The sequence below is a fragment of the Panthera leo genome, chromosome E3 (assembly GCF_018350215.1).
Source record: "Panthera leo isolate Ple1 chromosome E3, P.leo_Ple1_pat1.1, whole genome shotgun sequence".
NCBI classification, from domain to species: Eukaryota; Metazoa; Chordata; class Mammalia; order Carnivora; family Felidae; genus Panthera; species Panthera leo.
Genome location: NC_056694.1, coordinates 7,006,715 through 7,020,468, shown reverse-complemented (window position 1 = coordinate 7,020,468; position 13,754 = coordinate 7,006,715). Strand labels below are relative to the sequence as shown.

Here is a 13,754-nt window from a genome sequence, read left to right as displayed (position 1 = left end):
ACCCTCATCACAAGAAAAAAAAATTGTAATTGTGGTGACAGATGTTAACTAGATTTGTTGTGATCGTTTTGCCCAAATATCAAACCATTATGTTGTACACCTGGAATATGATGTTATATGTCAATTACATCTGGAAAAAAGAAAAGAAGAAAAAAGACCAGCAGCTTAAAGACTCCAACAGAAAAAGCACAATTCGAAGAAACGCAAACAGTGGAAACACACGTTAAGTGGCACAGATGAAGCTTCTACCTACTGCGAGGTTTCACTCACGCAGATTAGTGGGTAAGAACGAATGTCAAACTAATTCAACAAGAAATCAACCAATAAGTGACAGGGCAGCTGCTTAAAAAAAAAAAAAGTGCATGGGGGGGGGGGGGGGGCGCCGACATTGTTATGTAATTGTAACTTCCAGAGATGATACTAAGTATCCTGGACAAACCTAATCATCTGTTAATATTTAAAAACCTTATACTTTCTACACTGTATAAAATCTTCCAAATGAAGAATTTTAAGATCTTAAAAGTCTGTTTTTGTGTTTTTAAAGAAGATTTTTCTTTTTTTTTAATGTTTATTTACTTTGAGGAGAGCAAACAAGTGAGTGCACAAGAGGGAGAGGGGCAGAGAGACAGGGAGAGAATCTGAAGCAGGCTCCATGCTGTGAGTGCAGGGCTCAATCCCATCATGATATCATGACCTGAGCCGAAATCAAGAGTCTGATGCTTAACGGACTGAGCCACCCCGGTGCCCCCAAAAGTCTGTTTTTTAAAAACCTAAAACGGGTGCCTGCGTGGCTCAGTCCGTTAAGCATCAGACTCTTGATTTCGGCTCAGGTCATGATCTCACGGTTCGTGGGATTGAGCCTCAAGTCGATGCCTACAACACCGTCGGTGGAGCCTGTTTGGGATAATCCACCCCCCCACCCACCGCCATTGTCTCCCTGCTTGCATACGTGCATGTGCTTGCTCTCAAAATAAATTAAAAAAAAAACACTTAAAACACCTTTGATTCTTTTTTAAAATTTATTTATTTTGAGAAAGACAGAGGCACTGTGGGAGAGACAGAATCCCAAGGAGCCTCCACGCTAACAGTGGCACCATGCCCGACACGGGCTCAATCCCATCAACTGTGAGATCATGACCTAAGCCGAAATCGAGTCCGATGCTTAACCGAATGAGGTACCCAGGCACCCCTTGATTTTTTTAAAAGTAGATTCTATGCACAACATGAGGCTTGAACTCACAACCCCCAAGATCATGCTCTGCTGACTGAACCAGCTAGGCATGCCACCTTTTGATTAGTTTTTAAGAACAGATGATTTAAGGGTCTGAAAAATGGAAATGTACTAGCTGAATTTCAACAACAAAAATTTTGCGTGGTGGATAGGACCAATAGTTACTAAGCAGAGCTGACAATGTGTTTCTTCCATCTGAACTGGCAAATCTTTGTGAGGTATCTTTTTCGTCTCAACAGCATCAAATTCAAGTTTTAGAGACAGAGCATTCAACTGCTCTATCATCCAAAGCCAAGAACTTTAAGCTAGAAAGCATTTTTAATTACATGGCTCTCATTAAAAAATTTTTTGGTAATTTTGGTAGAAAAGGGATCATGCACAATTAAAACACAAAAGTATTTTTTGAATAGCACAATTAAATGTATCCTTGTTTTGTTATATAAAATACTGGTATAATACTACATGTATACAATTTTTATAAATAATTTTTACAGATAGGAATGTGTCCAAAAAAAAGCTGGGAGGTGATTTTTTTTTTTTTTTTAATCGAACGCTTCAGCATCTTGCGTTGTCCCTGTGCAGGGGCCATGCTGATCTCTGCATCGTTCCAATTTGACCACACGTGCTGCCAAAGCGAGCACTGGCGATGGCTGTTTTAATCTGAGATTTCTCACAGGGTTGGTTTTTCTATCTTAACTTTTTTTGTCCTTAGTAAAATCAAAATCCTTATTAAAGTAGCGGACTCTAGGAACAACAAAGAACGTTATATTCAAAAAGGCTTTCTACGGACATAGAAATAAACAGAAATGTGGGAATTCAGTCACTTTTTTTTCTGTGATTTTAAGCTGGTCAAGTCCAGTGCAAACCACCCCCCAGCCCTTCCCGCTGATCTCCTTCAGAACGGTTTTGCACCCCACCCTCCTTGCTGCAGTAAATACGTTTTACAACTTCAGAGCTGCCTTGGTAAAGTCCTTATGACTAAATTCTTAAACATCTCCCTCTCCAAGGCTACAATATGCCAAGTGCCTTCCTAGATGGAGGGGGATACAAAGATGTGAAGCAGGATTCCCATTTTTACACAAATAATTTCAATACAAAGCAGAAGGTGCCAACTGTTCTAAGGAAGTTTCAACATCAGCACTAGAGGAGCCAGGGAAGTAACTGGTGTGTCAACAAGGCCGTTGTCTGGGAAGAGACAGCCCTGAAGCCAGGGCATCAGAACAGCCAAGACCTCGTTAGGAAAGCTGCCCCCACAGGAAGAGGCAGTAGGACAGGCAGTCCAACAGATGGCTCCTTTGGCTAGCGTCTTCCCAACTGGAGGCTAAATAATTCCTAAAAGCCTTAGTTTCTTCAATTTCATTCTGAAAACTCAGAAGAAACACTACCTTGTCCTTCTGTGCCCCCCACAATTATTTCCCACCACCCTAAGGTCGGCTCCCTATCTGTGCCACAGTGCCATAGTCTCTCTACCTTCCATCTCTCCCAGGTCCAGTAGGAACCAAGCGAGGTCACTGCCGTATTGCCAAAGTACGCTTCCGGGCATCTCTTTATCCTCAATTAGCGCCTGTGAATTTTTGCTATCTGCCAACTTAGTGTTCAAAGAACACACCCTACTTTACTTTTCCAGTCTTCTCCACCCCCTCCCCCCCCCCCCCCCCCCCCACTCTTCTTCGTCGTGATGCCCTGTGTTTCAGCCTCTCTGGCCATTCATGTTCCCCAAGCACAGGGTGGGATATCCCATCGTCACACCTTCGCTGTGAACAGTTTCGACCACGTCAACCTCGTTGGTCAAATTTTGACGTACTCTTCCAGATGTAAAACGTCTGCCGTTCCAGATTAACTAAGATACCTTCCTCTTTTGAACACCCTCAATGCCTTCTCTGTTCCTAGTTATGCCACATATATTCTCCTTGCATTATCGTTATTTCGGTTGCAGTTCCCATCACCTCCCAACTAAAATTTAAGCCCCTGAAAGACAAAGACTCTTGACTTCTTTGCACTTATCTGCTAGAGAACCTGGCAGTTTATTTCTGCTAAACTGAGGAGAAAGAGGAGCTACTCAAAATATTGCCATCTCCCCTGCCACTTCTTGTTTCCCTTTAGTGGCAATTAGCGATCAGATATTCTACTAATGCCTCATTCAGTAAAGCTCAGAATCTCACCTTTCTGGATTCCTCTCCTTACAGGCATTCAGTCTCCAAGCACCAGGAAGAAGTAATTACCTAGTTCTGTCAGGTCTGGCTTCCGCTCTTTGGTTTCCTGCCTTTATTCCCCTTCCCCCTACTTCATAAACCTCTATAGCTTTCTTTCTTTCTTCTCTCTTTAAAAAATGTTTGTTTTTGAGAGAGAGACAGTGACAGTGTGAGAGGAGGAGGCAGAGAGAGAGGGAGACAGAAGTTCCAAAGTGGGCTCTCCACTGTCAGCACAGAGCCCAATGAGGGGCAAGCGGGGGAGGGGCAGAGAGAGAGACAGGAAGACACAGAATCCCAAGCGGGCTCCAGGCTCCGAGTTATCAGCACAGAGCCCAACATGGGGCTCGAACCCACAGACTGTGAGATCATGACCTGAGCTGAAGTCGGACGCTTAGCCACTGGGCCACCGAAGGAACCCCTAAACCTCTACAGCTTTCCAGTCACCAGTCCCCAGTACCTGGTCCCAGTTTCCTCTCAAGTTCACCATCAGCATCAATTTCTTTCCCTCTCCGGCATGAACCTTTTCCATCCACAGAAGGAGTAGCTCCTAAATATGCCTTGGATTCTGATCACCATCCTATTCTCACATCACAGTCGATGTCTGGGATTTCCTCTCCCAGTCTTCTGGCCTTTTCAAATCCTACTTATCCTTTAGAGCTTAGCTAAAATGCCACTTGCCCCTCATCACTGTTCAAGAACATTCATTCAGGGGCATAAGAACTTATATTCGTTGAGTGCTTTCCACGGACCAGATATTAAGTGTTTCACAGAACAATCTTAGCAGGGAGCTATGATGATCATATCACTTTACAATGACAAAACTAAGGCTTACTGACGTTAAATTAACACACCCAAGGTCATACAGCAATTAAAGGGCAGAGGTAGGATTTGGTATTAGGAACCCTCAGTTGAAGCTCTAGCCATCATGCCAAACTCCTTCTGTCCCAACACGTGGGGTTAGGAAGAACTTCTGTGTGCACACAGGTTCTTTCCCAGAGGAAAGGCTTCTGAAGGTGCCTGTGAAGGATCACCACCCAGGAATGGGCCTCATTTGCCATCTGTTTTCACCAGGGAGCTGTGTGGCTAAGGAGACACAGCAGGAGACACAAGTAGGAATCATCTCAAACCTAACCAGGGGCAACTGAGCAGGACTGGTGTAGAAATTAGTCTAGCATCAGAAAAATTTTCATATTTTCATGAAAATTTTATCTTGTCTCAGCTATACGAAGGAGACTAAACGAAAGGAATTTGATTTGCGCCCACACCTAGGCCAGAGTTTTAAAGACTGGGATACTTCTTGGGGTGCCTGACTGGCTCAGTTGGTGGAGCATGTGACTCCTGACATCGGAGTTGTTGAGTTCAAAGGCCCACGTTGGGCACAGAGCTTGCTTGGGGGGTGGGGGGAAGGTGGGATATTTATTGGGTCAGTGGGACTCAACAGGAAGAGACTCTGAGGAGGAAGTGAGACCCAAAGGGGCAGAGATGAGGGCATAGGCACATTCCCTCTTCCCCCAGTTATGAGGCCCTCTCCCCCATCCCTCAACATTTGTGCTCCTACTTAGGCAAAGAGAAAAGTCACAACAGCAGTGGGAAGGGCTGGGTTTATTTCGGGTTTCTCAAATGATCTGAGCAAACAACCTCTTCTTCTCTCTCTAAACTTCTGGCCCAAATGCTCTCTGCCAAGCATCTGCCATGGAAGTTGTATTTCTTTCTCTGTAATGTAATTGTTCACGCCTTCCTCCTCAACTGGACTAATTGCTAAAGTAGGTTTCTTCATTTTTTTTAATTGTTATTTTTTAAAGTAAGCTCTATGCCCAACGTGGAGCTCGAACCCACCACCTAGAGATCAAGAGTCGCAGGCTCCACCAACTGAGCCAGGCAGGCACCCAAGGGAATGTTTCTTTGTACCTCTTAGACCACTTGGTAGGATTCCTTGCAAACACCTAGTTTTAAAGAAATACTTGCTGAATTTACAGTGTGGTATTTTTCTGCCCACTCATACAGCACTCAGTACTGCCCTCAGATTAGCCCCAGGGGCTATTTGGAGAAGCTTCAATAAGCTACCCTACCACTTACCAGCTGATCATTTTCAGTAAGTTAATATCTCTCTGCATTTGCTCAATGGGAATAAAAAAAATTTTCCTCACAGAGTTGTCGTGATGATTACGTGAGTTAACATATATGAAGCTCTTTAAACAGTGTCTGGCATTCAGTAAGCGGTAGAGGAGTACCTTGTTTTCCACAAACTTAAGAGCTATGACTGTACCTTCCAATTTTCAGCCTGCTTAAAACATTAAGCAACAGAATTCCTGTAACAGTGAAAGCAGCACAGGTTGGAATACCTAAACTCTAGTCTCCCACAAATAAGTTACACATCCCTGAGTGAATTATTCAACCTCTCTGGCACTCAGTATCCTTATCTGTCAAATGGGGGAGGAGAGTAGAAAACTACCTCTGGGGTCCCTCTGAGCTGAAAAACATTCTGACACCCTATCCGATTTAGATAAGATTACCCCCAGCCACCGGTTGTCACCAAGGACAAATACCAACGATTTTCTTACAAAAAGGGCTTGGAGTTACAAGCTCGGTTTATTCCAAAGGCTATTTTCTAAGCAGGTCAGTATCTTTTCCAGAGCATAGTCTTGAAAGTTTAAACAAATGGCACCCTCTCTTCCCTTTTTTGAACAGAGCTTTAAATTTTAAGTTTTGTTAAGCTTTTTAAAAAATTATTTTACTTTATTATTATTTTAATTCTAATGTTTACTTTTGAGAGAGAGAGCACACACGCAGAGGAGGGACACATAGAGAGGGAGACAGAGGATCTGAAGTGGGCTCTGTGCTGACATCAAAGAGCCCAACGCGGGGCTTGAACTCAGGAAGCTCAAGATCATGACCTGAGCCGAAATCAGATGCTTAACCGACTGAGCCACACAGGCACTCAATATTTTTTTTTTATTTTTTAGAGACACAGGGTAAGAAAATGCGTCTGCACGGTGGAGGGGAATCTTAAACAGGCTCCACGCTCAGCCTGGAGCCTGATATGGGGCGCGATGCAGGGCTCGATCGCGCGACCCTGGGGTCGTGACCTGAGCTAAAATCAAGAGTCAGCTGTTCAACCGAGCCACCCAGGCGCCCTAAATTTTTTAATTTTTTTTTTTTTTAACATTTATTTATTTTTGAGAGACAGACCACGAGCAGGAGAGGGGCAGAAAGAGAGACACAGAATCCAAAGCGGGCTCCAGGCTCTGAGCTGTCAGCACAGAGCCCGACATGGGACTCGAACTCACAAATGCAAGATCATGACCTGAGCCGAAGTCAGATGCTTAACCGACTGAGCTACCCAGGTGCCCCTAATTTTTTTTTTTTAACATGAAAAAGCTCCCTTTAAAAGACAGCCAGCTACCCAAAGAATACCAATACTACTCCAGAATGAAAAGGTAAAATTTAACATAGCACTCACCTGTATTTAGATGCAATATAAAGTTAGAAAAAAAAATTAATGTTTAGATCAAGTAGAGAATCGGCAAAAGACTATGTGTATTAAGTAGCTAGCTTCCTTGTTGGTACTTTAAGACTGGGGAAGACTGCCTGAAATAATGAATGGGTATCTTGCACAGTGATTCAGAGACAATATAAACTTGGAGATATGTTCTGGGGCAAATTATCCTTATGGTTCCCTTTGTAATAAAGCTATTTCTCCACATATGGCCAGCATATATGCTAACAGTACTTTGTTGATCTGGTTACAATGAATTCTCCACAATTCAATTCAACAAGTATTTACTGACCACCTCCAATCCGCCTAGCACTGGCCTGTACAATAAATGCTTTCTTTGGTCCCAGGCCATGTAACAGCCACTCTCTAAAATGAAAGTATCTTATTGTGTCCTGGAGGCACAGCAGGAAAGAGAAGGGAGGGGCACAGCTTCAGGCTAAACTGTAGCTCGATTTTTTTCGATTGCACTGGCCAAATCAAGTAATTTCAAAGTGGGAAGGCCTTTTGAGAAAATCGAGTTAATTTTACTGATGACAAAACGGAGAGCTGGAGAAGAGTCCTGTATTAGGTCACTAATACAAGGTCACTCGGGCAACCAGTCTCCCCGATGGCCTGGTGCAATTTCCACAAATTCCCTTCACTCTTCACCCACTCGAAGACAAGCAGAGTTAACTACCCAGAACCGAGGGGGTTGGGGGAACCACGTAATCTTCCGAACAGATCATTTTTAAAAGTCTTCAAAAATATTCCATAAGGCAGAAAGAGAAAGTGGGATGTACAAAATCTCTACTAGATCCGAACCACGTCTTTCTCCACTCTAAGCTTCCAATATCCTTTAATCACCGCTCGCGGGTGGAAGTGGGATGAGAAGCAGGTGATCTGGAAACACGTAAGCGGCACCTCAAAACGTGTCCATTACTCGGCCTTCCTCATTTTTCACCTCGAGGTCCTGAAGGACCCCGAAAAAAAAGTCTCTCACTGGAATCAAAGCAAATGGCGACGAAGGACGGGCAGTAAAATCAGACAGGGGTCGGCTCGCTCGCGACCCGGTTCTCAGAAACGTCAAAGGACGATGACGACACTGCGGACTAGGGGCCCGGAAGGGGCCCGCAGACGGCTTCTCCCCAGGGCTCCGGGTACCCCCGGCCACTAGACCCTCACCCCCTCCCCGCCTGGACCCGGGGGCGGGGCGGGACGTCTCCCGGGGGACGGCGCTTCCAACCGTCGGGCCAGGGGCTTGGACTTTCTCCACACTCCCCCGGGCCGCCTGGAGGGACCCCGGGGCCGCAGCTGCAGAGCCCACCCTCACGCATACACACCCTGCGGCGCCGCCCGCCCTCCCCAGAGGCCGGCCCCAAGTCTCACCGTGAGCCCCGGGAGCAGCCTGGGGGCGCTGGGCGAGAAAGGGGAGCTGACTCTGGGGCTCAGGCCGGCAGAACGGCGCTGCACACGGACCTAGGCCCTCCCGACGCCTCGACACAGACACAATGAGTCACAAAGACAGGAAGTGTGTCAGCATCTCGCCTTCCGGGACTGCGCTGCGCTTCCGGGTCCTCTCTAGGAGCGCAGGAGGAATTTGCATCTCGATTCCCGAATCGCTGGATCCCGCTCCTGCCTTCGGTGCTCAAGCCTCCAGTCTGAAGGTTACCGCGCTCTGCGGGTGCGCCGGGAGTTAATTCAGGGAATGGACCGGAGGCGGGGTTCAGGCTTACGAGACACAAACGGCCCAGCTCAGACACCAGTCCATATGATAATTCGATTTCTCTCCTGCCCTTTCCATTTTGGGCAGTCATTGTAGTAATTATAGTTCTTATCAAGCAATAATAATTCTTAGTAATTGTATGTCTGTGGCCAAGGAGCTGAAACAGGGGTATGTAAACAGAGGAAGATCAAAGTGAAGCCAGGGGTGGCTGGTTTCATAAAACTGCCATGGTAGCTTCTCTCTGACCCTGGAGATGACAGTCAATTAAGTGCGTGGGGTTTTCCAATATTTGGCCTGTGCACAAAGGACGTATTTCCATAATTAAAGTAGTTACAAGATTCTGTGTTTTGCTCATGTGGCATATGGTATTACAGCAGTTTAAGGGAGTTTTCAGAGTAATAACAGACACTTTTGCCTTCAGGGTACTTTCACAACCTACAATAATTCTCACTTCACCTTTAGCTGGGAAAGTCAACCTTGCTTTGCCTTCTGTGTAAGGGTGACCACAGGCTTTAATGGTTGTAACTTTATTCTATATTCCAAGTCAGGTTGATGACAGAGACTGAACTTAGTAGTGGTTGCACGACTCCTATTGCTTGGGAGAGATTACTTAAAAGAAAAACAAACAAAAAACAAAAACAAAAAAACTTGATCGGGCGCCTGGGTGGCTGAGTGGATTAAGCATCTAATTCTTGATTTTGGCTCAGGTCGTGATTTCATGGTGGTGAGGTGAGATCCAGCCCGGTCTCCAGCTCCCACCTCAGCATGGAGCCTGCTTAGGATTCTCTCTCTCTCTCCTCTCTCTGCCCCTCCTCCACTCATTCTCTCTCTGTCTCAACAAAACAAAACAAAACAAAACCCGTGAAAACTAAGAGGCAGTTACAGTATCATTAAATGAAAATTGGAAAGTGGAGGAAAAAAAAAATCACTTGTAATCCCTCTACCCTAACAAGAATGTGATGGCTTTAATTTATCCCTTTCCTCTCTGCTTTCATACATATCATATCTTTTTTATTTATTATTATTTTTAAAGTTTATTGATTTATTTTGAGACAGAGAGAGAGTGAGCTCGTGCATGGGGAAGTGACAGAGAGAGAGAGAGAGAGCTCGTGCATGGGGGAGTGACAGAGAGAGAGAGAGAGAGCTCGTGCATGGGGGAGTGACAGAGAGAGAGAGAGAGAGAGAGAGAGAGAGAGAATCCTAAGCAGGCCCTGTGCTGTCAGCACAGATCCTGACTTGGGACTCCATCTCATGACTCTGGGATCATGACCTGAACAGAAATGAAGAGCTGGATGTTTAATCGACTAAACCACCCAGGTACACCTTTTTCATTTATTATTTTAAACATCGTTCAGAACTACAGTTGTATTGGATAGGTGACTGGGAAGCCTGAAGTACCTGCCACATTAATGCTGTGTCACCACTTTTTGCACCGGAGTTGAATGGATCAGGTCTGGCATGTGATGGAAGCTGAGCTTGGATATACTCTGACCACTGGAACTATGGAGGCAGCCCGGCCTCAGAGTTCTAATGGAACAGTAGGGAAGTAAAGCATTGGATTCCCTTTCTTGGGGGAGTTTAAATGGGAGATACATATTGAAACAATCAGAAAGGAGGGCAAGGGGTACCTGACTGGCTCAGTCGAAACAGCATGTGACTCTTGATCTCAGAGTCATATGTTCGAGTCCTATGTTAGATGTAGAGATTACTAAAGAAAATAAACTTAAAAAAATGCTGTGAGTGTAGCACAGTGTTCACTTAAAAAAAAAAAAAATCAGCACAAGAAGAAATCAGTAAGCCGAAGCCATTAGGTGATAGAAGCATAGAAGACATGAGTAAACAGAGGTTTGAATAGAGAGAAAAACTGAGTCATGGAAACAAAGACAATGAGGGGCTGGTGCACCAAATGGCAGAGCTCACAGAGGAGGGCCATCTAGTGCTGAGGGTCCACAGCAGAATGAGGTGACAATCTGAGTAACTTTCAGGCCCCAAACAACATTTTGTCTTTGAGATTGCTCGACTTTGCTGCAGAGGTCAGTGCACCTGGTGGCCCTATGTCTCCATGTGTCCTTACAATAAATCCTTTGCCAACAAAAGAACCCAACTTTGTTTCTTGCCACCTGGAATAGCCCAGTCTGATTGATGTGAAATCATGTGTACCATTTACTTTTTTAAAATCTTTTTTATTAGGTAATCTCTATGCCCAACATGGGGCTCAAACTCACAAGCCGGAGATCAAGAGTTGCCATGTTCTACCAACTGAGCCAGCTAGGCGCCCCTCATGTGTACTATTTAAAAACACTTAATATCATATCATTAACATTTCACATTTTGCCTCACAGAATGGATAATTATCATTTAATAGCTATATAGTATTCCATTGAGCAACTGTACCATTAATTATTTAGAATTCTTCTATTTCTAGGGGCGTCTGACTGGCTTAGTCAGTAGAACCTGTAACTCTTGATCTCGGGTGTAGGGCTTACTTTAAAAAAAAAATGGGGCACCTGGGTGGCTCAGTCTGTTAAGTGTCCAACTCTTGAGTTCGGCTCAGGTCATGTTCTCACGGTTTGCGAGTTTGAGCCCTGTGTCGTGCTCTGCACTGAGGGTGCGAAGCCTGCTTGGGATTCTGTCTCCCTCTCTCTCTGCCCCTCCCTGGCTTGCTCTCTATCTCTCTCTCTCTCAAAATAAACTTTAAAGAAATAATAAAAAATTAAAAAAAAAGAATTTCTCTATTTCTAGACATGTAGAATACTTCTAATGTCTTACTAGTCGAAGAAACATTTGAATGAAGATTTTTATGCAAATGTCTTTTGAATTATTTAATTACGACGGGCTCTTACAAGTGGGTTTATTGAGTTAATAGGTATGAACTTTAAAAATATATTACCATATTTTTTCCCCAAAGAGATTTAATTCTTATCTTTGTTCTGCAGCTAAGTTACTTACACCAGAAGGATGACAAATGCCCTTCTATTGACCATGCTTAATTTATTGGGCCGCACCACAGACTTATGGCAGACTTTATTTATAGCCATTTATCACCTATTATGTATCAAGTATTATGCTTGATTTTGGAGGATATAAAAGTGACATTGAGCTGGTCTTCAAGAATTTTTCAAGAAGTCCGGTAGGAGACACTAGACTTAAGGTGTGGGTCACCAAAATACAAAGTGAAAAGGTGCATAAATCCAGAGGCACATAAACACATTTTTCTGGCCTGATTGCAAGTTTCTCAGGGAAGCAGGAAGGGTTGTGTGGGGTCCCTCTTCTGCAGAGAGGTCCCTCTCTGCTAGTAGAAGAGGGAGTTGTCTCAAACCTGCTCTGAGGTCAGCTCTGTTGCCACCCCCCCCCCCCACCACCTCTTCTGCCCCTAAGTGCCACTGCCTGCTGGGTCCTCTGGCCTGGAACAGCCTCTTGTTCAGTTTCTAGACCTACGAAAGGTCCATGACACATAAAATCGTTGTGCACAATAGATTTAACCTTCAGTTTCTGAATAAATGAAGGAGATTATAACAGTGCAGACTGGAATCAACTCAAGGTGAATATTTAACATTTTCAGTCATCTCAGCCATTAGGGATTATTCCCCAGCCAGCTCTCTAATGCTTATCCCCACTTGAAGTTCTCTGCTTTGTCCAGAATCTTCTTTTCATCCCCTTTCTTCTAGGATCCTAACAATCTCTCAGAGTTTTTATTCCGTTGAGCATCGACTTCTCTTTATGTATGTCAATCCTCCCCACCTCAATCCCCCCCGCCAGTGCCCACAAGTACTTCTGATAAATATTTGCTATTCAAATAATGTATTGCACTGTGAGAATGCAGGTTTCACTGAGAGAAACCTTCCAGAAGCACCTGTCAGATGTGTGTGATTATGGGAGTGATGCAGACAGGTTTGTGGATAAGAGAAAAACCTTTCTCCTTCCCAAAGATATGGAAAACATTTCCCAGAAGCCACACAGAATTGAGATGTCAGAGATGCAAAAGAGACTGGGCTGCCTTCTCTCGTGTTAGAAAATCTCATAATTCTGCCCCCACCCCCATTCCCAGCAGACTTTCACATCTCTTCAGCTAGAAAGAGAATCACATAGCCACGCCAAGAACCATCAGAGCTTAGAGGATGGAACTAGCCAACCATGATTCGCTAAGATGTATGAAGATTCACTACCTGGGGCATGGTATCTGTGAGCTGTATGGAAGGTAAGAACCTGAGCAAAAGTAGCCAACAGGGAGAAAAATAGGACAGCTGAGCTCCTTAGGGCAGAACGGGCAGAAATTTGAGTACTGACCAACAGGTTCTGCCCCACTGGACATGAAGCTTAAATATCTAGAACACTCTTCTCTGAGACATTGTTTAATCCATGGGATGACTGAAGAATCTGGTGAACTCCAGGGCACCTGGGTGGCTCCGTGGGTTAAGTGTCTGACTTCGGCTCAGGTCATGATCTCGTGGTTCGTGGGTTTGAGCCCCATGTCGGGCTCTGTGCTGACAGCTCAGAGCCTGGAGTCTGCTTTGGATTCTGTCTCTCTCTCTGTCTGCCTCTCCCCTGTTCATTCTCTCTCTCTCTCTCGCTCTCTCTCAGAAATAAACATTAAAAAAAAAAAAAAAGAATCTGCTGAATTCCTCTTAAGCTTCACCAGATACCAGGCATAGTGTACTTATTCCACGTGTACAAATTAGAGTCAAATGGAGCTGAGTTCAAGTCTCAACTCCACCATTAACTAGTTATGTGTTTGGGGCTTCTTAATAACCTATCTCTAAGCTTTCAGTTTCTTCATCTGTAAAATGATGATAGTTAATAACTGATAATTATTGATTGATAATAACTGGTAGCTGATAATGGTGATACTAACCTCACAACGTCTCTGTGGGAGGTAAGTGTCTGATAGCAAAGCATTTGGCACACAGTGAACACTCAATGCATGTTGCTTATCCTGATTACTGTTATTTTTATCTTTTTTTATTTTTATTTTTGAGAGAGAGAGAGACAGACAGACAGAGCATGAGTGGGGGAAGGCAGAGGGAGAGAGGGAGACGCAGAATCTGAAGCAGGCTCCAGTCTCTGAGCTATCAGAGCCCAATGCGGGGTTCAAACCCACAAACCATGAGATCATGACCTGAGCCAAGTTCGGAC

The 13,754-nt window shown here is 44.5% G+C and overlaps 1 protein-coding gene and 1 non-coding gene across 6 annotated transcripts in view; both read right to left on the bottom strand.

Moving 5' to 3' along the window:
• Nucleotides 1-13,754, bottom strand: part of LOC122210148 (zinc finger protein with KRAB and SCAN domains 1) — a 106,796-nt gene that overhangs the window by 57,447 nt on the left and 35,595 nt on the right. For 2 of the 5 annotated variants that reach the window (XR_006197939.1, XM_042922661.1), the window contains exon 1: nt 8,285-8,396. The exons of the other annotated variants lie outside the window; for them this stretch is intronic. The gene's annotated coding sequence lies outside the window, so the exon portion shown is untranslated. Of the gene's footprint in view, nt 1-8,284; nt 8,397-13,754 lie in introns of those variants that run through there. 5 annotated transcript variants of the gene reach the window in all.
• LOC122210397 lies at nt 1,771-1,872 on the bottom strand. Its single transcript, XR_006198044.1, has one exon. It is a non-coding gene; the product is annotated as a U6 spliceosomal RNA (small nuclear RNA).